Source organism: Oryzias latipes, chromosome 14, assembly GCF_053564925.1.
Source record: "Oryzias latipes strain Hd-rR chromosome 14, Olatipes_Hd-rR_3.1".
Lineage (NCBI taxonomy): Eukaryota > Metazoa > Chordata > Actinopteri > Beloniformes > Adrianichthyidae > Oryzias > Oryzias latipes.
The window spans coordinates 13,531,952-13,557,109 of NC_136250.1; the positions used below are offsets into that span (position 1 = coordinate 13,531,952).

General features: G+C 44.9%; 24 non-coding genes across 24 annotated transcripts; all 24 read right to left on the reverse strand.

The window, feature by feature from the left end:
• Nucleotides 1-353: 353 nt before the first annotated feature.
• On the reverse strand, nucleotides 354-442 carry trnay-gua (transfer RNA tyrosine (anticodon GUA)). Its single transcript is given in 2 exon segments — nucleotides 354-389; nucleotides 406-442. It is a non-coding gene; the product is annotated as a tRNA-Tyr (tRNA).
• An 892-nt stretch (nucleotides 443-1,334) lies between these two features.
• Nucleotides 1,335-1,407, reverse strand: trnam-cau (transfer RNA methionine (anticodon CAU)). Its single transcript has one exon. It is a non-coding gene; the product is annotated as a tRNA-Met (tRNA).
• Nucleotides 1,408-1,866: 459 nt separating this feature from the next.
• trnay-gua (transfer RNA tyrosine (anticodon GUA)) lies at nucleotides 1,867-1,955 on the reverse strand. Its single transcript is given in 2 exon segments — nucleotides 1,867-1,902; nucleotides 1,919-1,955. It is a non-coding gene; the product is annotated as a tRNA-Tyr (tRNA).
• Nucleotides 1,956-2,904: 949 nt separating this feature from the next.
• trnay-gua (transfer RNA tyrosine (anticodon GUA)) lies at nucleotides 2,905-2,993 on the reverse strand. Its single transcript is given in 2 exon segments — nucleotides 2,905-2,940; nucleotides 2,957-2,993. It is a non-coding gene; the product is annotated as a tRNA-Tyr (tRNA).
• Nucleotides 2,994-3,888: 895 nt separating this feature from the next.
• Nucleotides 3,889-3,961, reverse strand: trnam-cau (transfer RNA methionine (anticodon CAU)). Its single transcript has one exon. It is a non-coding gene; the product is annotated as a tRNA-Met (tRNA).
• Nucleotides 3,962-4,420: 459 nt separating this feature from the next.
• Nucleotides 4,421-4,509, reverse strand: trnay-gua (transfer RNA tyrosine (anticodon GUA)). Its single transcript is given in 2 exon segments — nucleotides 4,421-4,456; nucleotides 4,473-4,509. It is a non-coding gene; the product is annotated as a tRNA-Tyr (tRNA).
• A 949-nt stretch (nucleotides 4,510-5,458) lies between these two features.
• On the reverse strand, nucleotides 5,459-5,547 carry trnay-gua (transfer RNA tyrosine (anticodon GUA)). The gene is given in 2 exon segments: nucleotides 5,459-5,494; nucleotides 5,511-5,547. It is a non-coding gene; the product is annotated as a tRNA-Tyr (tRNA).
• An 895-nt stretch (nucleotides 5,548-6,442) lies between these two features.
• trnam-cau (transfer RNA methionine (anticodon CAU)) lies at nucleotides 6,443-6,515 on the reverse strand. The gene has a single exon. It is a non-coding gene; the product is annotated as a tRNA-Met (tRNA).
• A 459-nt stretch (nucleotides 6,516-6,974) lies between these two features.
• On the reverse strand, nucleotides 6,975-7,063 carry trnay-gua (transfer RNA tyrosine (anticodon GUA)). The gene is given in 2 exon segments: nucleotides 6,975-7,010; nucleotides 7,027-7,063. It is a non-coding gene; the product is annotated as a tRNA-Tyr (tRNA).
• A 903-nt stretch (nucleotides 7,064-7,966) lies between these two features.
• trnam-cau (transfer RNA methionine (anticodon CAU)) lies at nucleotides 7,967-8,039 on the reverse strand. Its single transcript has one exon. It is a non-coding gene; the product is annotated as a tRNA-Met (tRNA).
• Nucleotides 8,040-8,498: 459 nt separating this feature from the next.
• trnay-gua (transfer RNA tyrosine (anticodon GUA)) lies at nucleotides 8,499-8,587 on the reverse strand. Its single transcript is given in 2 exon segments — nucleotides 8,499-8,534; nucleotides 8,551-8,587. It is a non-coding gene; the product is annotated as a tRNA-Tyr (tRNA).
• Nucleotides 8,588-9,489: 902 nt separating this feature from the next.
• trnam-cau (transfer RNA methionine (anticodon CAU)) lies at nucleotides 9,490-9,562 on the reverse strand. The gene has a single exon. It is a non-coding gene; the product is annotated as a tRNA-Met (tRNA).
• Nucleotides 9,563-10,021: 459 nt separating this feature from the next.
• On the reverse strand, nucleotides 10,022-10,110 carry trnay-gua (transfer RNA tyrosine (anticodon GUA)). Its single transcript is given in 2 exon segments — nucleotides 10,022-10,057; nucleotides 10,074-10,110. It is a non-coding gene; the product is annotated as a tRNA-Tyr (tRNA).
• A 903-nt stretch (nucleotides 10,111-11,013) lies between these two features.
• On the reverse strand, nucleotides 11,014-11,086 carry trnam-cau (transfer RNA methionine (anticodon CAU)). The gene has a single exon. It is a non-coding gene; the product is annotated as a tRNA-Met (tRNA).
• A 459-nt stretch (nucleotides 11,087-11,545) lies between these two features.
• Nucleotides 11,546-11,634, reverse strand: trnay-gua (transfer RNA tyrosine (anticodon GUA)). Its single transcript is given in 2 exon segments — nucleotides 11,546-11,581; nucleotides 11,598-11,634. It is a non-coding gene; the product is annotated as a tRNA-Tyr (tRNA).
• Nucleotides 11,635-12,529: 895 nt separating this feature from the next.
• Nucleotides 12,530-12,602, reverse strand: trnam-cau (transfer RNA methionine (anticodon CAU)). Its single transcript has one exon. It is a non-coding gene; the product is annotated as a tRNA-Met (tRNA).
• Nucleotides 12,603-13,058: 456 nt separating this feature from the next.
• trnay-gua (transfer RNA tyrosine (anticodon GUA)) lies at nucleotides 13,059-13,147 on the reverse strand. Its single transcript is given in 2 exon segments — nucleotides 13,059-13,094; nucleotides 13,111-13,147. It is a non-coding gene; the product is annotated as a tRNA-Tyr (tRNA).
• An 895-nt stretch (nucleotides 13,148-14,042) lies between these two features.
• trnam-cau (transfer RNA methionine (anticodon CAU)) lies at nucleotides 14,043-14,115 on the reverse strand. The gene has a single exon. It is a non-coding gene; the product is annotated as a tRNA-Met (tRNA).
• Nucleotides 14,116-14,574: 459 nt separating this feature from the next.
• Nucleotides 14,575-14,663, reverse strand: trnay-gua (transfer RNA tyrosine (anticodon GUA)). Its single transcript is given in 2 exon segments — nucleotides 14,575-14,610; nucleotides 14,627-14,663. It is a non-coding gene; the product is annotated as a tRNA-Tyr (tRNA).
• An 895-nt stretch (nucleotides 14,664-15,558) lies between these two features.
• On the reverse strand, nucleotides 15,559-15,631 carry trnam-cau (transfer RNA methionine (anticodon CAU)). Its single transcript has one exon. It is a non-coding gene; the product is annotated as a tRNA-Met (tRNA).
• A 1,451-nt stretch (nucleotides 15,632-17,082) lies between these two features.
• trnam-cau (transfer RNA methionine (anticodon CAU)) lies at nucleotides 17,083-17,155 on the reverse strand. The gene has a single exon. It is a non-coding gene; the product is annotated as a tRNA-Met (tRNA).
• Nucleotides 17,156-19,130: 1,975 nt separating this feature from the next.
• Nucleotides 19,131-19,219, reverse strand: trnay-gua (transfer RNA tyrosine (anticodon GUA)). The gene is given in 2 exon segments: nucleotides 19,131-19,166; nucleotides 19,183-19,219. It is a non-coding gene; the product is annotated as a tRNA-Tyr (tRNA).
• Nucleotides 19,220-20,114: 895 nt separating this feature from the next.
• On the reverse strand, nucleotides 20,115-20,187 carry trnam-cau (transfer RNA methionine (anticodon CAU)). Its single transcript has one exon. It is a non-coding gene; the product is annotated as a tRNA-Met (tRNA).
• Nucleotides 20,188-20,646: 459 nt separating this feature from the next.
• trnay-gua (transfer RNA tyrosine (anticodon GUA)) lies at nucleotides 20,647-20,735 on the reverse strand. The gene is given in 2 exon segments: nucleotides 20,647-20,682; nucleotides 20,699-20,735. It is a non-coding gene; the product is annotated as a tRNA-Tyr (tRNA).
• Between the last annotated feature and the right edge of the window lie 4,423 nt (nucleotides 20,736-25,158).

Here is a 25,158-nt window from a genome sequence, read left to right on the forward strand (position 1 = left end):
TGCAACACTAAGGCTTCTTTGGTCTGCTACACACAATGGGTGCTTTACATTTGCTTGGCTAATCTGGTTAGTGGCAAAAACCTGCTAACAGGTGAAATCCCTATGCCTGATTTGCGCTCTCTTTTCATTGCTCGGAAAGGCGTACACACACTCCATGTGTATCATCTGCGTTACCCCATAAGACCTAAAACCATATTCAAGTCAGGCACCTCTTTCACGAAGACATTTGAATAGACAGCAGGAGTGAGGTTGAAGTCAAGGACAAATGTCACAAGAAAGCTCACTGGGAAAAGTAAGCATTCTTAGCGTAATAAGGAACGTATGAATGGTAAGATGACGGTGCCCGAAAAATGTCCTTCGAGCCGGAATTGAACCAGCGTCCCAAGGATGCCTATGTTTTTTCACCTACAGTCCTCCGCTCTACCAACTGAGCTATCGAAGGGAGCTACAGGATGCCATTGTGTGACTCACTCATACAAAGAGCGGAATGCACACTTTACTGCACAAAGAAAATAACAATAACACAATTGCCAACTGACCTTGCATATGGGAGATTTTTCCATAATTGGGCACTAAGGGCACAAAAGTACAAATGGTTGAGACTTTTTTGATTACACAGAAAAATGGCTAGCATACGTGGCTTATTTAACACAACAAAGCTTGCCATCTAAACGGTGAGAACAGATAGGCCTTTCCCCATGGGCTTGGAGTAAAGAAGCAGCAAGTTTGAAAGCAAATGATAACAAAAGCTTTGATTGAGAGGAAAGCACTGTCGTGGACATAGCCAACATTTTGCGGTTGAGAGGAACATTCTGTACAGCTATGAGCCTATGTGTTACTGGATGGCTGCTGGCAAGAGCTGTACAAAATCTGTGCCTTGTGTGAGACAGATTATAAGACTGATGCTCTGCCTACAGCGCCAATGAGGGCGTGCAAAGCAGTGAACACGCACAGACACAGTCCGTTTCCTATGAAATCGCACTTTAAACAGTTTCTTTGGGATCCTCTTTGCAAGTGGTTTCAGATGCTGATTTCCAACAGAAAAGCTTCTTTTGTGGTCTGCCCGTTTGGGTTATTTACAAGGTATGATTGGTAAGACAGCATTGTCTGAAAGGACTCCATCCAGCCGGAATTGAACAAGCAACCTAAGGTGGTACTTTGGGATATTCTGACTTGACTGGTTCCATGCATCACTAAGGTTTTTTCGGGTAATGAGAGCTCATGATGACAATGTGCTGCCATTGGGGCTGGACAACATTTTGCAGTTGAGGTGAACGACAGCCATGAGCCTAGGTGTTGCTGGGTGACTGCTGGGAAGAGCTGTGCAAAATCAGTGCCTCGTGTGAGGCTCGAACTCACGACCTTCAGATTATGAGACTGACGCGCTGCCAACTGCGCCAACGAGGCCATGAAAAGCAAAGTACACACAAACCATCCCCTATGACTTACCTATGACTATCACTTTCAGCCATTTCTTTGGGATACTCTTTACAAGTTGACGCGACTGTTGATTTGAAACACTAAGGCTTCTTTGGTCTGCTACACACAATGGGTGCTTTACATTTGCTTGGCTAATCTGGTTAGTGGCAAAAACCTGCTAACAGGTGAAATCCCTATGCCTGATTTGCGCTCTCTTTTCATTGCTCGGAAAGGTGTACACACACTCCATGTGTATCATCTGCGTTACCCCATAAGACCTAAAACCATATTCAAGTCAGGCACCTCTTTCACGAAGACATTTGAATAGACAGCAGGAGTGAGGTTGAAGTCAAGGACAAAGGTCACAAGAAAGCTCACTGGGAAAAGTAAGCATTCTTAGCGTAATAAGGAACGTATGAATGGTAAGATGACGGTGCCCGAAAAATGTCCTTCGAGCCGGAATTGAACCAGCGACCTAAGGATGCCTATGTTTTTTCACCTACAGTCCTCCGCTCTACCAACTGAGCTATCGAAGGGAGCTGCTGATGGATGCCATTGTGTGACTCACTCATACAAAGAGTGGAATGCACACTTTACTGCACAAAGAAAATAACAATGACACAATTGCCAACTGACCTTGCATATGGGAGATTTTTCCATAATTGGGCACTAAGGGCACAAAAGTACAAATGGTTGAGACTTTTTTGATTACACAGAAAAATGGCTAGCATACGTGGCTTATTTAACACAACAAAGCTTGCCATCTAAACGGTGAGAACAGATAGGCCTTTCCCCATGGGCTTGGAGTAAAGAAGCAGCAAGTTTGAAAGCAAATGATAACAAAAGCTTTGATTGAGAGGAAAGCACTGTCGTGGACATAGCCAATATTTTGCGGTTGAGAGGAACATTCTGTACAGCTATGAGCCTATGTGTTACTGGATGGCTGCTGGCAAGAGCTGTACAAAATCTGTGCCTTGTGTGAGACAGATTATAAGACTGATGCTCTGCCTACAGCGCCAATGAGGGCGTGCAAAGCAAAGTACACACAAACATTCCCCTATGACTTTCCTATGACTATCACTTTCAGCCATTTCTTTGGGATACTCTTTACAAGTTGACGCGACTGTTGATTTGCAACACTAAGGCTTCTTTGGTCTGCTACACACAATGGGTGCTTTACATTTGCTTGGCTAATCTGGTTAGTGGCAAAAACCTGCTAACAGGTGAAATCCCTATGCCTGATTTGCGCTCTCTTTTCATTGCTCGGAAAGGTGTACACACACTCCATGTGTATCATCTGCGTTACCCCATAAGACCTAAAACCATATTCAAGTCAGGCACCTCTTTCACAAAGACATTTGAATAGACAGCAGGAGTGAGGTTGAAGTCAAGGACAAAGGTCACAAGAAAGCTCACTGGGAAAAGTAAGCATTCTTAGCGTAATAAGGAACGTATGAATGGTAAGATGACGGTGCCCGAAAAATGTCCTTCGAGCCGGAATTGAACCAGCGACCTAAGGATGCCTATGTTTTTTCACCTACAGTCCTCCGCTCTACCAACTGAGCTATCGAAGGGAGCTGCTGATGGATGCCATTGTGTGACTCACTCATACAAAGAGCGGAATGCACACTTTACTGCACAAAGAAAATAACAATGACACAATTGCCAACTGACCTTGCATATGGGAGATTTTTCCTTTCTTGGGCACTAAGGGCACAAAAGTACAAATGGTTGAGACTTTTTTGATTACGCAGAAAAATGGCTAGCATACGTGGCTTATTTAACACAACAAAGCTTGCCATCTAAACGGTGAGAAAAGATAGGCCTTTCCCCATGGGCTTGGAGTAAAGAAGCAGCAAGCTTGAAAGCAAACGATAACAAAAGCTTTGATTGAGGGGAAAGCACCGTCGTGGACATGGCCAACATTTTGCGGTTGAGAGGAACATTCTGTACAGCTATGAGCCTATGTGTTACTGGATGGCTGCTGGCAAGAGCTGTACAAAATCTGTGCCTTGTGTGAGACAGATTATAAGACTGATGCTCTGCCTACAGCGCCAATGAGGGCGTGCAAAGCAGTGAACACGCACAGACACAGTCCGTTTCCTATGAAATCGCACTTTAAACAGTTTCTTTGGGATCCTCTTTGCAAGTGGTTTCAGATGCTGATTTCCAACAGAAAAGCTTCTTTTGTGGTCTGCCCGTTTGGGTTATTTACAAGGTATGATTGGTAAGACAGCATTGTCTGAAAGGACTCCATCCAGCCGGAATTGAACAAGCAACCTAAGGTGTTACTTTGGGATATTCTGACTTGACTGGTTCCATGCATCACTAAGGTTTTTTCGGGTAATGAGAGCACATGATGACAATGTGCTGCCATTGGGGCTGGACAACATTTTGCAGTTGAGGTGAACGACAGCCATGAGCCTAGGTGTTCCTGGGTGACTGCTGGGAAGAGCTGTGCAAAATCAGTGCCTCGTGTGAGGCTCGAACTCACGACCTTCAGATTATGAGACTGACGCGCTGCCAACTGCGCCAACGAGGCCATGAAAAGCAAAGTACACACAAACCATCCCCTATGACTTTCCTATGACTATCACTTTCAGCCATTTCTTTGGGATACTCTTTACAAGTTGACGCGACTGTTGATTTGCAACACTAAAGCTTCTTTGGTCTGCTACACACAATGGGTGCTTTACATTTGCTTGGCTAATCTGGTTAGTGGCAAAAACCTGCTAACAGGTGAAATCCCTATGCCTGATTTGCGCTCTCTTTTCATTGCTCGGAAAGGTGTACACACACTCCATGTGTATCATCTGCGTTACCCCATAAGACCTAAAACCATATTCAAGTCAGGCACCTCTTTCACGAAGACATTTGAATAGACAGCAGGAGTGAGGTTGAAGTCAAGGACAAAGGTCACAAGAAAGCTCACTGGGAAAAGTAAGCATTCTTAGCGTAATAAGGAACGTATGAATGGTAAGATGACGGTGCCCGAAAAATGTCCTTCGAGCCGGAATTGAACCAGCGACCTAAGGATGCCTATGTTTTTTCACCTACAGTCCTCCGCTCTACCAACTGAGCTATCGAAGGGAGCTGCTGATGGATGCCATTGTGTGACTCACTCATACAAAGAGTGGAATGCACACTTTACTGCACAAAGAAAATAACAATGACACAATTGCCAACTGACCTTGCATATGGGAGATTTTTCCATAATTGGGCACTAAGGGCACAAAAGTACAAATGGTTGAGACTTTTTTGATTACACAGAAAAATGGCTAGCATACGTGGCTTATTTAACACAACAAAGCTTGCCATCTAAACGGTGAGAACAGATAGGCCTTTCCCCATGGGCTTGGAGTAAAGAAGCAGCAAGTTTGAAAGCAAATGATAACAAAAGCTTTGATTGAGAGGAAAGCACTGTCGTGGACATAGCCAATATTTTGCGGTTGAGAGGAACATTCTGTACAGCTATGAGCCTATGTGTTACTGGATGGCTGCTGGCAAGAGCTGTACAAAATCTGTGCCTTGTGTGAGACAGATTATAAGACTGATGCTCTGCCTACAGCGCCAATGAGGGCGTGCAAAGCAAAGTACACACAAACATTCCCCTATGACTTTCCTATGACTATCACTTTCAGCCATTTCTTTGGGATACTCTTTACAAGTTGACGCGACTGTTGATTTGCAACACTAAGGCTTCTTTGGTCTGCTACACACAATGGGTGCTTTACATTTGCTTGGCTAATCTGGTTAGTGGCAAAAACCTGCTAACAGGTGAAATCCCTATGCCTGATTTGCGCTCTCTTTTCATTGCTCGGAAAGGTGTACACACACTCCATGTGTATCATCTGCGTTACCCCATAAGACCTAAAACCATATTCAAGTCAGGCACCTCTTTCACAAAGACATTTGAATAGACAGCAGGAGTGAGGTTGAAGTCAAGGACAAAGGTCACAAGAAAGCTCACTGGGAAAAGTAAGCATTCTTAGCGTAATAAGGAACGTATGAATGGTAAGATGACGGTGCCCGAAAAATGTCCTTCGAGCCGGAATTGAACCAGCGACCTAAGGATGCCTATGTTTTTTCACCTACAGTCCTCCGCTCTACCAACTGAGCTATCGAAGGGAGCTGCTGATGGATGCCATTGTGTGACTCACTCATACAAAGAGCGGAATGCACACTTTACTGCACAAAGAAAATAACAATGACACAATTGCCAACTGACCTTGCATATGGGAGATTTTTCCTTTCTTGGGCACTAAGGGCACAAAAGTACAAATGGTTGAGACTTTTTTGATTACGCAGAAAAATGGCTAGCATACGTGGCTTATTTAACACAACAAAGCTTGCCATCTAAACGGTGAGAAAAGATAGGCCTTTCCCCATGGGCTTGGAGTAAAGAAGCAGCAAGCTTGAAAGCAAACGATAACAAAAGCTTTGATTGAGGGGAAAGCACCGTCGTGGACATGGCCAACATTTTGCGGTTGAGAGGAACATTCTGTACAGCTATGAGCCTATGTGTTACTGGATGGCTGCTGGCAAGAGCTGTACAAAATCTGTGCCTTGTGTGAGACAGATTATAAGACTGATGCTCTGCCTACAGCGCCAATGAGGGCGTGCAAAGCAGTGAACACGCACAGACACAGTCCGTTTCCTATGAAATCGCACTTTAAACAGTTTCTTTGGGATCCTCTTTGCAAGTGGTTTCAGATGCTGATTTCCAACAGAAAAGCTTCTTTTGTGGTCTGCCCGTTTGGGTTATTTACAAGGTATGATTGGTAAGACAGCAATGTCTGAAAGGACTCCATCCAGCCGGAATTGAACAAGCAACCTAAGGTGTTACTTTGGGATATTCTGACTTGACTGGTTCCATGCATCACTAAGGTTTTTTCGGGTAATGAGAGCACATGATGACAATGTGCTGCCATTGGGGCTGGACAACATTTTGCAGTTGAGGTGAACGACAGCCATGAGCCTAGGTGTTCCTGGGTGACTGCTGGGAAGAGCTGTGCAAAATCAGTGCCTCGTGTGAGGCTCGAACTCACGACCTTCAGATTATGAGACTGACGCGCTGCCAACTGCGCCAACGAGGCCATGAAAAGCAAAGTACACACAAACCATCCCCTATGACTTTCCTATGACTATCACTTTCAGCCATTTCTTTGGGATACTCTTTACAAGTTGACGCGACTGTTGATTTGCAACACTAAAGCTTCTTTGGTCTGCTACACACAATGGGTGCTTTACATTTGCTTGGCTAATCTGGTTAGTGGCAAAAACCTGCTAACAGGTGAGATCCCTATGCCTGATTTGTGCTCTCTTTTCATTGCTCGGAAAGGTGTACACACACTCCATGTGTATCATCTGCGTTACCCCATAAGACCTAAAACCATATTCAAGTCAGGCACCTCTTTCACAAAGACATTTGAATAGACAGCAGGAGTGAGGTTGAAGTCAAGGACAAAGGTCACAAGAAAGCTCACTGGGAAAAGTAAGCATTCTTAGCGTAATAAGGAACGTATGAATGGTAAGATGACAGTGCCCGTAAAATGTCCTTCGAGCCGGAATTGAACCAGCGACCTAAGGATGCCTATGTTTATTCACCTACAGTCCTCCGCTCTACCAACTGAGCTATCGAAGGGAGCTGCTAATTCATGCCATTGTGTGACTCACTCATACAAAGAGCGGAATGCACACTTTACTGCACAAAGAAAAAAATAACACAACAATGACACAATTGCCAAGTGACCTTGCATATGGGAGATTTTTCCTTTCTTGGGCACTAAGGGCACAAAAGTACAAATGGTTGAGACTTTTTTGATTACGCAGAAAAATGGCTAGCATACGTGGCTTATTTAACACAACAAAGCTTGCCATCTAAACGGTGAGAACAGATAGGCCTTTCCCCATGGGCTTGGAGTAAAGAAGCAGCAAGTTTGAAAGCAAATGATAACAAAAGCTTTGATTGAGAGGAAAGCACTGTCGTGGACATAGCCAATATTTTGCGGTTGAGAGGAACATTCTTTACAGCTATGAGCCTATGTGTTACTGGATGGCTGCTGGCAAGAGCTGTACAAAATCTGTGCCTTGTGTGAGACAGATTATAAGACTGATGCTCTGCCTACAGCGCCAATGAGGGCGTGCAAAGCAGTGAACACGCACAGACACAGTCCGTTTCCTATGAAATCGCACTTTAAACAGTTTCTTTGGGATCCTCTTTGCAAGTGGTTTCAGATGCTGATTTCCAACAGAAAAGCTTCTTTTGTGGTCTGCCCGTTTGGGTTATTTACAAGGTATGATTGGTAAGACAGCATTGTCTGAAAGGACTCCATCCAGCCGGAATTGAACAAGCAACCTAAGGTGTTACTTTGGGATATTCTGACTTGACTGGTTCCATGCATCACTAAGGTTTTTTCGGGTAATGAGAGCACATGATGACAATGTGCTGCCATTGGGGCTGGACAACATTTTGCAGTTGAGGTGAACGACAGCCATGAGCCTAGGTGTTCCTGGGTGACTGCTGGGAAGAGCTGTGCAAAATCAGTGCCTCGTGTGAGGGTCGAACTCACGACCTTCAGATTATGAGACTGACGCGCTGCCAACTGCGCCAACGAGGCAATGAAAAGCAAAGTACACACAAACCATCCCCTATGACTTTCCTATGACTATCACTTTCAGCCATTTCTTTGGGATACTCTTTACAAGTTGACGCGACTGTTGATTTGCAACACTAAGGCTTCTTTGGTCTGCTACACACAATGGGTGCTTTACATTTGCTTGGCTAATCTGGTTAGTGGCAAAAGCCTGCTAACAGGTGAAATCCCTATGCCTGATTTGCGCTCTCTTTTCATTGCTCGGAAAGGTGTACACACACTCCATGTGTATCATCTGCGTTACCCCATAAGACCTAAAACCATATTCAAGTCAGGCACCTCTTTCACAAAGACATTTGAATAGACAGCAGGAGTGAGGTTGAAGTCAAGGACAAAGGTCACAAGAAAGCTCACTGGGAAAAGTAAGCATTCTTAGCGTAATAAGGAACGTATGAATGGTAAGATGACGGTGCCCGAAAAAAGTCCTTCGAGCCGGAATTGAACCAGCGACCTAAGGATGCCTATGTTTTTTCACCTACAGTCCTCCGCTCTACCAACTGAGCTATCGAAGGGAGCTGCTGATGGATGCCATTGTGTGACTCACTCATACAAAGAGCGGAATGCACACTTTACTGCACAAAGAAAAAAATAACACAACAATGACACAATTGCAAACTGACCTTGCATATGGGAGATTTTTCCTTTCTTGGGCACTAAGGGCACAAAAGTACAAATGGTTGAGACTTTTTTGATTACGCAGAAAAATGGCTAGCATACGTGGCTTATTTAACACAACAAAGCTTGCCATCTAAACGGTGAGAACAGATAGGCCTTTCCCCATGGGCTTGGAATAAAGAAGCAGCAAGTTGAAAGCAAATGATAACAAAAGCTTTGATTGAGAGGAAAGCACTGTCGTGGACATGGCCAACATTTTGCGGTTGAAAGGAACATTCTGTACAGCTATGAGCCTATGTGTTACTGGATGGCTGCTGGCAAGAGCTGTACAAAATCTGTGCCTTGTGTGAGACAGATTTTAAGACTGATGCTCTGCCTACAGCGCCAATGAGGGCGTGCAAAGCAGTGAACACGCACAGACACAGTCCGTTTCCTATGAAATCGCACTTTAAACAGTTTCTTTGGGATCCTCTTTGCAAGTGGTTTCAGATGCTGATTTCCAACAGAAAAGCTTCTTTTGTGGTCTGCCCGTTTGGGTTATTTACAAGGTATGATTGGTAAGACAGCATTGTCTGAAAGGACTCCATCCAGCCGGAATTGAACAAGCAACCTAAGGTGTTACTTTGGGATATTCTGACTTGACTGGTTCCATGCATCACTAAGGTTTTTTCAGGTAATGAGAGCACATGATGACAATGTGCTGCCATTGGGGCTGGACAACATTTTGCAGTTGAGGTGAACGACAGCCATGAGCCTAGGTGTTGCTGGGTGACTGCTGGGAAGAGCTGTGCAAAATCAGTGCCTCGTGTGAGGGTCGAACTCACGACCTTCAGATTATGAGACTGACGCGCTGCCAACTGCGCCAACGAGGCCATGAAAAGCAAAGTACACACAAACCATCCCCTATGACTTTCCTATGACTATCACTTTCAGCCATTTCTTTGGGATACTCTTTACAAGTTGACGCGACTGTTGATTTGCAACACTAAGGCTTCTTTGGTCTGCTACACACAATGGGTGCTTTACATTTGCTTGGCTAATCTGGTTAGTGGCAAAAGCCTGCTAACAGGTGAAATCCCTATGCCTGATTTGCGCTCTCTTTTCATTGCTCGGAAAGGTGTACACACACTCCATGTGTATCATCTGCGTTACCCCATAAGACCTAAAACCATATTCAAGTCAGGCACCTCTTTCACAAAGACATTTGAATAGACAGCAGGAGTGAGGTTGAAGTCAAGGACAAAGGTCACAAGAAAGCTCACTGGGAAAAGTAAGCATTCTTAGCGTAATAAGGAACGTATGAATGGTAAGATGACGGTGCCCGAAAAAAGTCCTTCGAGCCGGAATTGAACCAGCGACCTAAGGATGCCTATGTTTTTTCACCTACAGTCCTCCGCTCTACCAACTGAGCTATCGAAGGGAGCTGCTGATGGATGCCATTGTGTGACTCACTCATACAAAGAGCGGAATGCACACTTTACTGCACAAAGAAAAAAATAACACAACAATGACACAATTGCCAACTGACCTTGCATATGGGAGATTTTTCCTTTCTTGGGCACTAAGGGCACAAAAGTACAAATGGTTGAGACTTTTTTGATTACGCAGAAAAATGGCTAGCATACGTGGCTTATTTAACACAACAAAGCTTGCCATCTAAACGGTGAGAACAGATAGGCCTTTCCCCATGGGCTTGGAATAAAGAAGCAGCAAGCTTGAAAGCAAATGATAACAAAAGCTTTGATTGAGAGGAAAGCACTCTCGTGGACATGGCCAACATTTTGCGGTTGAAAGGAACATTCTGTACAGCTATGAGCCTATGTGTTACTGGATGGCTGCTGGCAAGAGCTGTACAAAATCTGTGCCTTGTGTGAGACAGATTTTAAGACTGATGCTCTGCCTACAGCGCCAATGAGGGCGTGCAAAGCAGTGAACACGCACAGACACAGTCCGTTTCCTATGAAATCGCACTTTAAACAGTTTCTTTGGGATCCTCTTTGCAAGTGGTTTCAGATGCTGATTTCCAACAGAAAAGCTTCTTTTGTGGTCTGCCCGTTTGGGTTATTTACAAGGTATGATTGGTAAGACAGCATTGTCTGAAAGGACTCCATCCAGCCGGAATTGAACAAGCAACCTAAGGTGTTACTTTGGGATATTCTGACTTGACTGGTTCCATGCATCACTAAGGTTTTTTCGGGTAATGAGAGCACATGATGACAATGTGCTGCCATTGGGGCTGGACAACATTTTGCAGTTGAGGTGAACGACAGCCATGAGCCTAGGTGTTCCTGGGTGACTGCTGGGAAGAGCTGTGCAAAATCAGTGCCTCGTGTGAGGGTCGAACTCACGACCTTCAGATTATGAGACTGACGCGCTGCCAACTGCGCCAACGAGGCCATGAAAAGCAAAGTACACACAAACCATCCCCTATGACTTTCCTATGACTATCACTTTCAGCCATTTCTTTGGGATACTCTTTACAAGTTGACGCGACTGTTGATTTGCAACACTAAGGCTTCTTTGGTCTGCTACACACAATGGGTGCTTTACATTTGCTTGGCTAATCTGGTTAGTGGCAAAAGCCTGCTAACAGGTGAAATCCCTATGCCTGATTTGCGCTCTCTTTTCATTGCTCGGAAAGGTGTACACACACTCCATGTGTATCATCTGCGTTACCCCATAAGACCTAAAACCATATTCAAGTCAGGCACCTCTTTCACAAAGACATTTGAATAGACAGCAGGAGTGAGGTTGAAGTCAAGGACAAAGGTCACAAGAAAGCTCACTGGGAAAAGTAAGCATTCTTAGCGTAATAAGGAACGTATGAATGGTAAGATGACGGTGCCCGAAAAATGTCCTTCGAGCCGGAATTGAACCAGCGACCTAAGGATGCCTATGTTTTTTCACCTACAGTCCTCCGCTCTACCAACTGAGCTATCGAAGGGAGCTGCTGATGGATGCCATTGTGTGACTCACTCATACAAAGAGCGGAATGCACACTTTACTGCACAAAGAAAATAACAATGACACAATTGCCAACTGACCTTGCATATGGGAGATTTTTCCTTTCTTGGGCACTAAGGGCACAAAAGTACAAATGGTTGAGACTTTTTTGATTACGCAGAAAAATGGCTAGCATACGTGGCTTATTTAACACAACAAAGCTTGCCATCTAAACGGTGAGAACAGATAGGCCTTTCCCCATGGGCTTGGAGTAAAGAAGCAGCAAGTTTGAAAGCAAATGATAACAAAAGCTTTGATTGAGAGGAAAGCACTGTCGTGGACATAGCCAATATTTTGCGGTTGAGAGGAACATTCTTTACAGCTATGAGCCTATGTGTTACTGGATGGCTGCTGGCAAGAGCTGTACAAAATCTGTGCCTTGTGTGAGACAGATTATAAGACTGATGCTCTGCCTACAGCGCCAATGAGGGCGTGCAAAGCAGTGAACACGCACAGACACAGTCCGTTTCCTATGAAATCGCACTTTAAACAGTTTCTTTGGGATCCTCTTTGCAAGTGGTTTCAGATGCTGATTTCCAACAGAAAAGCTTCTTTTGTGGTCTGCCCGTTTGGGTTATTTACAAGGTATGATTGGTAAGACAGCATTGTCTGAAAGGACTCCATCCAGCCGGAATTGAACAAGCAACCTAAGGTGTTACTTTGGGATATTCTGACTTGACTGGTTCCATGCATCACTAAGGTTTTTTCGGGTAATGAGAGCACATGATGACAACGTGCTGCCATTGGGGCTGGACAACATTTTGCAGTTGAGGTGAACGACAGCCATGAGCCTAGGTGTTCCTGGGTGACTGCTGGGAAGAGCTGTGCAAAATCAGTGCCTCGTGTGAGGCTCGAACTCACGACCTTCAGATTATGAGACTGACGCGCTGCCAACTGCGCCAACGAGGCCATGGAAAGCAAAGTACACACAAATCCCCTATGACTTTCCTATGACTATCACTTTCAGCCATTTCTTTGGGATACTCTTTACAAGTTGACGCGACTGTTGATTTGCAACACTAAGGCTTCTTTGGTCTTCTACACACAATGGGTGCTTTACATTTGCTTGGCTAATCTGGTTAGTGGCAAAAACCTGCTAACAGGTGAAATCACTATGCCTGATTTGCGCTCTCTTTTCATTGCTCGGAAAGGTGTACACACACTCTATGTGTATCATCTGCGTTACCCCATAAGACCTAAAACCATATTCAAGTCAGGCACCTCTTTCACAAAGACATTTGAATAGACAGCAGGAGTGAGGTTGAAGTCAAGGACAAAGGTCACAAGAAAGCTCACTGGGAAAAGTAAGCATTCTTAGCGTAATAAGGAACGTATGAATGGTAAGATGACGGTGCCCGAAAAATGTCCTTCGAGCCGGAATTGAACCAGCGACCTAAGGATGCCTATGTTTTTTCACCTACAGTCCTCCGCTCTACCAACTGAGCTATCGAAGGGAGCTGCTGATGGATGCCATTGTGTGACTCACTCATACAAAGAGCGGAATGCACACTTTACTGCACAAAGAAAATAACAATGACACAATTGCCAACTGACCTTGCATATGGGAGATTTTTCCTTTCTTGGGCACTAAGGGCACAAAAGTACAAATGGTTGAGACTTTTTTGATTACGCAGAAAAATGGCTAGCATACGTGGCTTATTTAACACAACAAAGCTTGCCATCTAAACGGTGAGAACAGATAGGCCTTTCCCCATGGGCTTGGAGTAAAGAAGCAGCAAGCTTGAAAGCAAATGATAACAAAAGCTTTGATTGAGAGGAAAGCACCGTCGTGGACATGGCCAACATTTTGCGGTTGAAAGGAACATTCTGTACAGCTATGAGCCTATGTGTTACTGGATGGCTGCTGGCAAGAGCTGTACAAAATCTGTGCCTTGTGTGAGACAGATTTTAAGACTGATGCTCTGCCTACAGCGCCAATGAGGGCGTGCAAAGCAGTGAACACGCACAGACACAGTCCGTTTCCTATGAAATCGCACTTTAAACAGTTTCTTTGGGATCCTCTTTGCAAGTGGTTTCAGATGCTGATTTCCAACAGAAAAGCTTCTTTTGTGGTCTGCCCGTTTGGGTTATTTACAAGGTATGATTGGTAAGACAGCATTGTCTGAAAGGACTCCATCCAGCCGGAATTGAACAAGCAACCTAAGGTGTTACTTTGAGATATTCTGACTTGACTGGTTCCATGCATCACTAAGGTTTTTTCGGGTAATGAGAGCACATGATGACAATGTGCTGCCATTGGGGCTGGACAACATTTTGCAGTTGAGGTGAACGACAGCCATGAGCCTAGGTGTTCCTGGGTGACTGCTGGGAAGAGCTGTGCAAAATCAGTGCCTCGTGTGAGGCTCGAACTCACGACCTTCAGATTATGAGACTGACGCGCTGCCAACTGCGCCAACGAGGCCATGAAAAGCAAAGTACACACAAACCATCCCCTATGACTTTCCTATGACTATCACTTTCAGCCATTTCTTTGGGATACTCTTTACAAGTTGACGCGACTGTTGATTTGCAACACTAAGGCTTCTTTGGTCTTCTACACACAATGGGTGCTTTACATTTGCTTGGCTAATCTGGTTAGTGGCAAAAACCTGCTAACAGGTGAAATCCCTATGCCTGATTTGCGCTCTCTTTTCATTGCTCGGAAAGGTGTACACACACTCCATGTGTATCATCTGCGTTACCCCATAAGACCTAAAACCATATTCAAGTCAGGCACCTCTTTCACAAAGACATTTGAATAGACAGCAGGAGTGAGGTTGAAGTCAAGGACAAAGGTCACAAGAAAGCTCACTGGGAAAAGTAAGCATTCTTAGCGTAATAAGGAACGTATGAATGGTAAGATGACGGTGCCCGAAAAATGTCCTTCGAGCCGGAATTAAACCAGCGACCTAAGGATGCCTATGTTTTTTCACCTACAGTCCTCCGCTCTACCAACTGAGCTATCGAAGGGAGCTGCTGATGGATGCCATTGTGTGACTCACTCATACAAAGAGCGGAATGCACACTTTACTGCACAAAGAAAATAACAATGACACAATTGCCAACTGACCTTGCATATGGGAGATTTTTCCTTTCTTGGGCACTAAGGGCACAAAAGTACAAATGGTTGAGACTTTTTTGATTACGCAGAAAAATGGCTAGCATACGTGGCTTATTTAACACAACAAAGCTTGCCATCTAAACGGTGAGAACAGATAGGCCTTTCCCCATGGGCTTGGAGTAAAGAAGCAGCAAGCTTGAAAGCAAATGATAACAAAAGCTTTGATTGAGAGGAAAGCACCGTCGTGGACATGGCCAACATTTTGCGGTTGAAAGGAACATTCTGTACAGCTATGAGCCTATGTGTTACTGGATGGCTGCTGGCAAGAGCTGTACAAAATCTGTGCCTTGTGTGAGACAGATTTTAAGACTGATGCTCTGCCTACAGCGCCAATGAGGGCGTGCAAAGCAGTGAACACGCACAGACACAGTCCGTTTCCTATGAAATCGCACTTTAAACAGTTTCTTTGGGATCCTCTTTGCAAGTGGTTTCAGATGCTGATTTCCAACAGAAAAGCTTCTTTTGTGGTCTGCCCGTTTGGGTTATTTACAAGGTATGATTGGTAAGACAGCATTGTCTGAAAGGACTCCATCCAGCCTGAATTGAACAAGCAACCTAAGGTGTTACTTTGGGATATTCTGACTTGACTGGTTCCATGCATCACTAAGGTTTTTTCGGGTAATGAGAGCACATGATGACAATGTGCTGCCATTGGGGCTGGACAACATTTTGCAGTTGAGGTGAACGACAGCCATGAGCCTAGGTGTTCCTGGGTGACTGCTGGGAAGAGCTGTGCAAAATCAGTGCCTCGTGTGAGGCTCGAACTCACGACCTTCAGATTATGAGACTGACGCGCTGCCAACTGCGCCAACGAGGCCATGAAAAGCAAAGTACACACAAACCATCCCCTATGACTTTCCTATGACTATCACTTTCAGCCATTTCTTTGGGATACTCTTTACAAGTTGACGCGACTGTTGATTTGCAACACTAAGGCTTCTTTGGTCTGCTACACACAATGGGTGCTTTACATTTGCTTGGCTAATCTGGTTAGTGGCAAAAGCCTGCTAACAGGTGAAATCCCTATGCCTGATTTGCGCTCTCTTTTCATTGCTCGGAAAGGTGTACACACACTCCATGTGTATCATCTGCGTTACCCCATAAGACCTAAAACCATATTCAAGTCAGGCACCTCTTTCACAAAGACATTTGAATAGACAGCAGGAGTGAGGTTGAAGTCAAGGACAAAGGTCACAAGAAAGCTCACTGGGAAAAGTAAGCATTCTTAGCGTAATAAGGAACGTATGAATGGTAAGATGACGGTGCCCGAAAAAAGTCCTTCGAGCCCGAATTGAACCAGCGACCTAAGGATGCCTATGTTTTTTCACCTACAGTCCTCCGCTCTACCAACTGAGCTATCGAAGGGAGCTGCTGATGGATGCCATTGTGTGACTCACTCATACAAAGAGCGGAATGCACACTTTACTGCACAAAGAAAAAAATAACACAACAATGACACAATTGCCAACTGACCTTGCATATGGGAGATTTTTCCTTTCTTGGGCACTAAGGGCACAAAAATACAAATGGTTGAGACTTTTTTGATTACGCAGAAAAATGGCTAGCATACGTGGCTTATTTAACACAACAAAGCTTGCCATCTAAACGGTGAGAACAGATAGGCCTTTCCCCATGGGCTTGGAATAAAGAAGCAGCAAGCTTGAAAGCAAATGATAACAAAAGCTTTGATTGAGAGGAAAGCACTGTCGTGGACATGGCCAACATTTTGCGGTTGAAAGGAACATTCTGTACAGCTATGAGCCTATGTGTTACTGGATGGCTGCTGGCAAGAGCTGTACAAAATCTGTGCCTTGTGTGAGACAGATTTTAAGACTGATGCTCTGCCTACAGCGCCAATGAGGGCGTGCAAAGCAGTGAACACGCACAGACACAGTCCGTTTCCTATGAAATCGCACTTTAAACAGTTTCTTTGGGATCCTCTTTGCAAGTGGTTTCAGATGCTGATTTCCAACAGAAAAGCTTCTTTTGTGGTCTGCCCGTTTGGGTTATTTACAAGGTATGATTGGTAAGACAGCATTGTCTGAAAGGACTCCATCCAGCCGGAATTGAACAAGCAACCTAAGGTGTTACTTTGGGATATTCTGACTTGACTGGTTCCATGCATCACTAAGGTTTTTTCGGGTAATGAGAGCACATGATGACAATGTGCTGCCATTGGGGCTGGACAACATTTCGCAGTTGAGGTGAACGACAGCCATGAGCCTAGGTGTTCCTGGGTGACTGCTGGGAAGAGCTGTGCAAAATCAGTGCCTCGTGTGAGGCTCGAACTCACGACCTTCAGATTATGAGACTGACGCGCTGCCAACTGCGCCAACGAGGCCATGAAAAGCAAAGTACACACAAACCATCCCCTATGACTTTCCTATGACTATCACTTTCAGCCATTTCTTTGGGATACTCTTTACAAGTTGACGCGACTGTTGATTTGCAACACTAAGGCTTCTTTGGTCTGCTACACACAATGGGTGCTTTACATTTGCTTGGCTAATCTGGTTAGTGGCAAAAACCTGCTAACAGGTGAGATCCCTATGCCTGATTTGCGCTCTCTTTTCATTGCTCGGAAAGGTGTACACACACTCCATGTGTATCATCTGCGTTACCCCATAAGACCTAAAACCATATTCAAGTCAGGCACCTCTTTCACAAAGACATTTGAATAGACAGCAGGAGTGAGGTTGAAGTCAAGGACAAAGGTCACAAGAAAGCTCACTGGGAAAAGTAAGCATTCTTAGCGTAACAAGGAACGTATGAATGGTAAGATGACGGTGCCCGAAAAATGTCCTTCCAGCCGGAATTGAACCAGCGACCTAAGAATGCCTATGTTTTTTCACCTACAATCCTCCACTCTACCAACTGAGCTATCGAAGGGAGCTGCTGATGGATGCCATTGTGTGACTCACTCATACAAAGAGCGGAATGCACACTTTACTGCACAAAGAAAATAACAATAACACAATTGCCAACTGACCTTGCATATGGGAGATTTTTCCTTTCTTGGGCACTAAGGGCACAAAAGTACAAATGGTTGAGACTTTTTTGATTACGCAGAAAAATGGCTAGCATACGTGGCTTATTTAACACAACAAAGCTTGCCATCTAAACGGTTAGAACAGATAGGCCTTTCCCCATGGGCTTGGAGTAAAGAAGCAGCAAGCTTGAAAGCAAACGATAACAAAAGCTTTGATTGAGGGGAAAGCACCGTCGTGGACATGGCCAACATTTTGCGGTTGAGAGGAACATTCTGTACAGCTATGAGCCTATGTGTTACTGGATGGCTGCTGGCAAGAGCTGTACAAAATCTGTGCCTTGTGTGAGACAGATTATAAGACTGATGCTCTGCCTACAGCGCCAATGAGGGCGTGCAAAGCAGTGAACACGCACAGACACAGTCCGTTTCCTATGAAATCGCACTTTAAACAGTTTCTTTGGGATCCTCTTTGCAAGTGGTTTCAGATGCTGATTTCCAACAGAAAAGCTTCTTTTGTGGTCTGCCCGTTTGGGTTATTTACAAGGTATGATTGGTAAGACAGCATTGTCTGAAAGGACTCCATCCAGCCGGAATTGAACAAGCAACATAAGGTGTTACTTTGGGATATTCTGACTTGACTGGTTCCATGCATCACTAAGGTTTTTTCGGGTAATGAGAGCACATGATGACAATGTGCTGCCATTGGGGCTGGACAACATTTTGCAGTTGAGGTGAACGACAGCCATGAGCCTAGGTGTTCCTGGGTGACTGCTGGGAAGAGCTGTGCAAAATCAGTGCTTCGTGTGAGGGTCCAACTCACGACCTTCAGATTATGAGACTGACGCGCTGCCAACTGCGGCAACGAGGCAATGAAAAGCAAAGTACACACAAACCATCCCCTATGACTTTCCTATGACTATCACTTTCAGCCATTTCTTTGGGATACTCTTTACAAGTTGACGCGACTGTTGATTTGCAACACTAAGGCTTCTTTGGTCTGCTACACACAATGGGTGCTTTACATTTGCTTGGCTAATCTGGTTAGTGGCAAAAGCCTGCTAACAGGTGAAATCCCTATGCCTGATTTGCGCTCTCTTTTCATTGCTCGGAAAGGTGTACACACACTCCATGTGTATCATCTGCGTTACCCCATAAGACCTAAAACCATATTCAAGTCAGGCACCTCTTTCACAAAGACATTTGAATAGACAGCAGGAGTGAGGTTGAAGTCAAGGACAAAGGTCACAAGAAAGCTCACTGGGAAAAGTAAGCATTCTTAGCGTAATAAGGAACGTATGAATGGTAAGATGACGGTGCCCGAAAAATGTCCTTCGAGCCGGAATTGAACCAGCGACCTAAGGATGCCTATGTTTTTTCACCTACAGTCCTCCGCTCTACCAACTGAGCTATCGAAGGGAGCTGCTGATGGATGCCATTGTGTGACTCACTCATACAAAGAGCGGAATGCACACTTTACTGCACAAAGAAAATAACAATGACACAATTGCCAACTGACCTTGCATATGGGAGATTTTTCCTTTCTTGGGCACTAAGGGCACAAAAGTACAAATGGTTGAGACTTTTTTGATTACGCAGAAAAATGGCTAGCATACGTGGCTTATTTAACACAACAAAGCTTGCCATCTAAACGGTGAGAACAGATAGGCCTTTCCCCATGGGCTTGGAGTAAAGAAGCAGCAAGCTTGAAAGCAAATGATAACAAAAGCTTTGATTGAGAGGAAAGCACCGTCGTGGACATGGCCAACATTTTGCGGTTGAAAGGAACATTCTGTACAGCTATGAGCCTATGTGTTACTGGATGGCTGCTGGCAAGAGCTGTACAAAATCTGTGCCTTGTGTGAGACAGATTTTAAGACTGATGCTCTGCCTACAGCGCCAATGAGGGCGTGCAAAGCAGTGAACACGCACAGACACAGTCCGTTTCCTATGAAATCGCACTTTAAACAGTTTCTTTGGGATCCTCTTTGCAAGTGGTTTCAGATGCTGATTTCCAACAGAAAAGCTTCTTTTGTGGTCTGCCCGTTTGGGTTATTTACAAGGTATGATTGGTAAGACAGCATTGTCTGAAAGGACTCCATCCAGCCGGAATTGAACAAACAACCTAAGGTGTTACTTTGGGATATTCTGACTTGACTGGTTCCATGCATCACTAAGGTTTTTTCGGGTAATGAGAGCACATGATGACAATGTGCTGCCATTGGGGCTGGACAACATTTTGCAGTTGAGGTGAACGACAGCCATGAGCCTAGGTGTTCCTGGGTGACTGCTGGGAAGAGCTGTGCAAAATCAGTGCCTCGTGTGAGGCTCGAACTCACGACCTTCAGATTATGAGACTGACGCGCTGCCAACTGCGCCAACGAGGCCATGAAAAGCAAAGTACACACAAACCATCCCCTATGACTTTCCTATGACTATCACTTTCAGCCATTTCTTTGGGATACTCTTTACAAGTTGACGCGACTGTTGATTTGCAACACTAAGGCTTCTTTGGTCTTCTACACACAATGGGTGCTTTACATTTGCTTGGCTAATCTGGTTAGTGGCAAAAACCTGCTAACAGGTGAAATCACTATGCCTGATTTGCGCTCTCTTTTCATTGCTCGGAAAGGTGTACACACACTCCATGTGTATCATCTGCGTTACCCCATAAGACCTAAAACCATATTCAAGTCAGGCACCTCTTTCACAAAGACATTTGAATAGACAGCAGGAGTGAGGTTGAAGTCAAGGACAAAGGTCACAAGAAAGCTCACTGGGAAAAGTAAGCATTCTTAGCGTAATAAGGAACGTATGAATGGTAAGATGACGGTGCCCGAAAAATGTCCTTCGAGCCGGAATTAAACCAGCGACCTAAGGATGCCTATGTTTTTTCACCTACAGTCCTCCGCTCTACCAACTGAGCTATCGAAGGGAGCTGCTGATTCATGCCATTGTGTGACTCACTCATACAAAGAGCGGAATGCACACTTTACTGCACAAAGAAAAAAATAACACAACAATGACACAATTGCCAACTGACCTTGCATATGGGAGATTTTTCCTTTCTTGGGCACTAAGGGCACAAAAGTACAAATGGTTGAGACTTTTTTGATTACGCAGAAAAATGGCTAGCATACGTGGCTTATTTAACACAACAAAGCTTGCCATCTAAACGGTGAGAACAGATAGGCCTTTCCCCATGGGCTTGGAGTAAAGAAGCAGCAAGCTTGAAAGCAAACGATAACAAAAGCTTTGATTGAGGGGAAAGCACCGTCGTGGACATGGCCAACATTTTGCGGTTGAGAGGAACATTCTGTACAGCTATGAGCCTATGTGTTACTGGATGGCTGCTGGCAAGAGCTGTACAAAATCTGTGCCTTGTGTGAGACAGATTATAAGACTGATGCTCTGCCTACAGCGCCAATGAGGGCGTGCAAAGCAGTGAACACGCACAGACACAGTCCGTTTCCTATGAAATCGCACTTTAAACAGTTTCTTTGGGATCCTCTTTGCAAGTGGTTTCAGATGCTGATTTCCAACAGAAAAGCTTCTTTTGTGGTCTGCCCGTTTGGGTTATTTACAAGGTATGATTGGTAAGACAGCATTGTCTGAAAGGACTCCATCCAGCCGGAATTGAACAAGCAACCTAAGGTGTTACTTTGGGATATTCTGACTTGACTGGTTCCATGCAAGATGGCTGCCGCTCGTCCAGACGGAGTTTCATGCACTCCCGACCACTGTGACCCAGGACATTGCCAACTTAAGGAAACTGTTCAGAAACTTAGACTGGAGCTCAGAGAAAAATCTGCTCTGATAGAAAAAATTCTATCAGTATCTGCTTCCCAGTCGAAGTACATCCAACAACTACAGCTTTCAATTAACACCAACCGCTCCCTGTCTCAAACCCTTCCATGGTTTGGAGAAATTCCCGCCGAAGCCCATTTCACCGCCACGGAGAGTAACATCATTCAAATTTGTGGCCGTAAAAACAACGGGTGGGAGCGGATGGACGGGGCTCCGAGCACCACCAACACCAGCTCTGCAGTGGAGGCCAGGAGTCCACAGGACCTCCATGAAGACCAGGCCGATGCCGGACCCAGGGCTCCAGCCCTCTGCTCTACGCCCAAGCAGTCGTGGGCTGAGGTGACACGTCGCGGCCGGAGGATCTGTGGGTCCAAACCCAACAATGCCAGCTCGGAAAACCTAGCGCTGACCAACCGCTTTGCCCCGCTGGCTGAAGACCTCACCGCGGCGTCAGCGACCCGAGCGGGCTCACCGGGACCAACATCGGGCGGAACTCCTACCGTGGCATCCGCCTCTGCTGCTGGTCCCAGCCAGGCGACGACTCCCGCTTCCACCTCTACGGGTCCAACGGCGTCTGCTGCTTCGGGGCCCGCTTTGCTGGAGTCTGACCAACTCGCGCTTCTTCCTGGAGCCGCGGCACTGGCCCAGCCGCCCGGATCCTCCGCTGTTCCGCTGGCGCCCGGCACGAGAGGGAAACGCCGCCGTCTGCTGAAAGAGGCGGTGGCCCGACGCTCAGACGAGCTTCCCCGGGGCTCGCGCGCCGCATCCTGCGTTTCACCGGCTTCAGGGGATCCACTCTCCACAAGAAAAACAGGTCTTCATGCTGGATTACTGTCTGCCCGGAAACACCGCTCTGGAGCTCCCAACTCTCCACCTGAGCCCCCTTCAGCGGAGGCCGCTGCTCATCACCCCTCTGGGAGACCCGGACCTGTGCAGCAGCCCGTGCTCATCGTGGGAGACTCCGTTGTCCGGCATGTCCGGGTCAGAAGGTGCCACACACACTCACTCTCTGGAGCGGTCGTCAATGACATTAAAAACTCTGCTCACCAACTTTCTGTCAAACACCCCTCTGCGAAGACTTTCATCATACATGCAGGCACCAACAACATGAAACTGCAGCAATCAGAGACTCTGAAAATGGACTTCATCCACCTGATTCACACCATCCAACAGTTAAACATAAACTGCATCATATCTGGACCACTACCTGCACCCCGTTATGGAGACATCATGTTCTCACGCGTCCGTCAGCTTCACATTTGGTTAAAAACATACTGTCATTCCATAAGCATTCCATACGTTGATAACTTCACAACTTTTTACAATAGACCATACCTCTTCAAATCAGACGGTTTACACCCCAACTATAGTGGTTCCCGTCTTCTCACCATGAACATTGATCTCACCCTCCGTTCTTTCAAAACCATATCCAGCTGACGGTTGAACCAGGACACCCACACCCCTGATACATCATTCTCTGCCATACAGCATCACATACCAGTCCGCATCACCAATAGACATTCTAATCATTTGCATTCATATCCACGTGCCTCGCATGTTAGATGTCTCCGGCCAATTCACACATCAGTCACAAAACCTACGACAAGCACACATCAGATTGTACCCACAACCATGAAGATGGCTCTTTTAAATGTCAGATCCCTTTTAAATAAGTCTTTTATCATTAATGATCTGATTTTAGACCATGATTTAACCTGTTTGTTTTTAACTGAAACCTGGCTTGGCTCTGATGCACCAGCTATTCTCACTGAGGCTTCTCCACCCAATTTTAACTTTTTATTTTCAATCAGGGGAGGAAAGAAAGGTGGAGGTACAGCATCGATTGCTCACAAAACAATACCATCGGAAAATGTTTTAATTAGTAAATATTGTTCATTTGAGCATCATGCTTTTCTTTTTGGAGACCCACCTGTTTTAACTGTCACAGTATACAGACCACCAACCCCTCCTTCCTGTTTTATCGAGGAATTTTCTGAATTTTTATCATCTCTTCATATTAGGTACAATAGGATTTTAATTACTGGTGATTTTAATTTGCATGTTGATAATTATGATGATATCTATGCCTGTGAGTTTTTAAATCTTCTAAACAGCATGGATTTTCAGCAGCATGTCACACAGCCAACTCACAACAGGGGACACACCCTGGACCTTGTCATTACCTATGGTCTGTCCACTGGGGTGTCCTCTGTTGTTGATTTGGCCATATCAGACCATTATTGTGTGTTTTTTAATGTCACCAGTCAAATCCAGCAGGAAGCGTCAGTGAGAACTGTGAGGAAGCGGTATTTAACTCCTGAAGTGGCTGCAAGTTTTATTGATGTTTTTAAGCAAACTCCTGCTCAGATTTTACCTGCACCCTGTGATTTTATTGTTGATCATTTTAATAACAGACTTCAGTCTTCCATAGATGCAGTGGCTCCACTCAAAGCGAAAACAATAAGAGCCACTCCTAAAATGCCATGGAAGACTGACGACATTAAGGGTCTGAAGCAGAACTGCAGGAGAGCAGAGAGGAAATACCGGAAGACGAATTTAATCATTCATAAAGACATTTTAAAACAACAAATCAAAATCTACAATAACTCAGTTAAACGGGCCAGAACCTCTTATTTTTCAAAAATCATTTCAGAAAATAAAAACAACCCCAAATTTCTTTTTAAAACAATTGATATTTTAATAAACAAAGACTTCAACAAGTCCTCCATGCCATCATCTAATGCTGCATGTGAGGACTTTGCAGACCACTTCATGGGTAAAATCAATGCTATAAGATCAAACATTTCATCCATGCAGTACACGGATCTTAACAGACCTCCAGCATTGTTTTTACCAGAAGAAACACTGGGGAGTTTTGTCCTGGTTGATGCGGAGATGCTTGGTCGAGTTTTATCCCAAGTAAACACTACAACCTGCCTTTTAGATCCCATTCCCACTTCACTTTTTAAAACATTTTATGGATTCTTTGAGTCAGAGCTTTTAAATATAGTAAACTGCTCTCTTCAGACGGGGGTCTTCCCCTCTGCCTGTAAGACGGCGGTGGTGAGGCCCCTTCTGAAGAAGAGTCAATTAGATCCAAAAAATCTGGATAACTATAGACCCGTATCCAACTTACCATTTTTAAGTAAAATAATAGAAAAAAGTGTCGCTACTCAACTGCATGAGTTTTTAAATGCCCAAAAAATTTTAGAAAAATATCAGTCTGGTTTTAGGACAAACCATAGTACAGAGACGGCTCTTTTAAAGATCGTTAATGATCTAAGATTAAACTACGACTCACAGAAACTTTCTGTTCTGGTGCTGCTGGATCTCAGTGCTGCTTTTGATACAGTAGATCACCAGATTTTATTAGACAGACTTAGTAGTCTAGTGGGCCTCTCTGGAAATGTTCTTAAGTGGTTTTACTCTTACCTTACAGATCGACACTTTTATGTAAGTATGGATACGTGCTCTTCAGGAATCCACGAAATAAGTTGTGGGGTTCCCCAGGGGTCGATTTTAGGGCCAATACTTTTTAATTTATATATGTT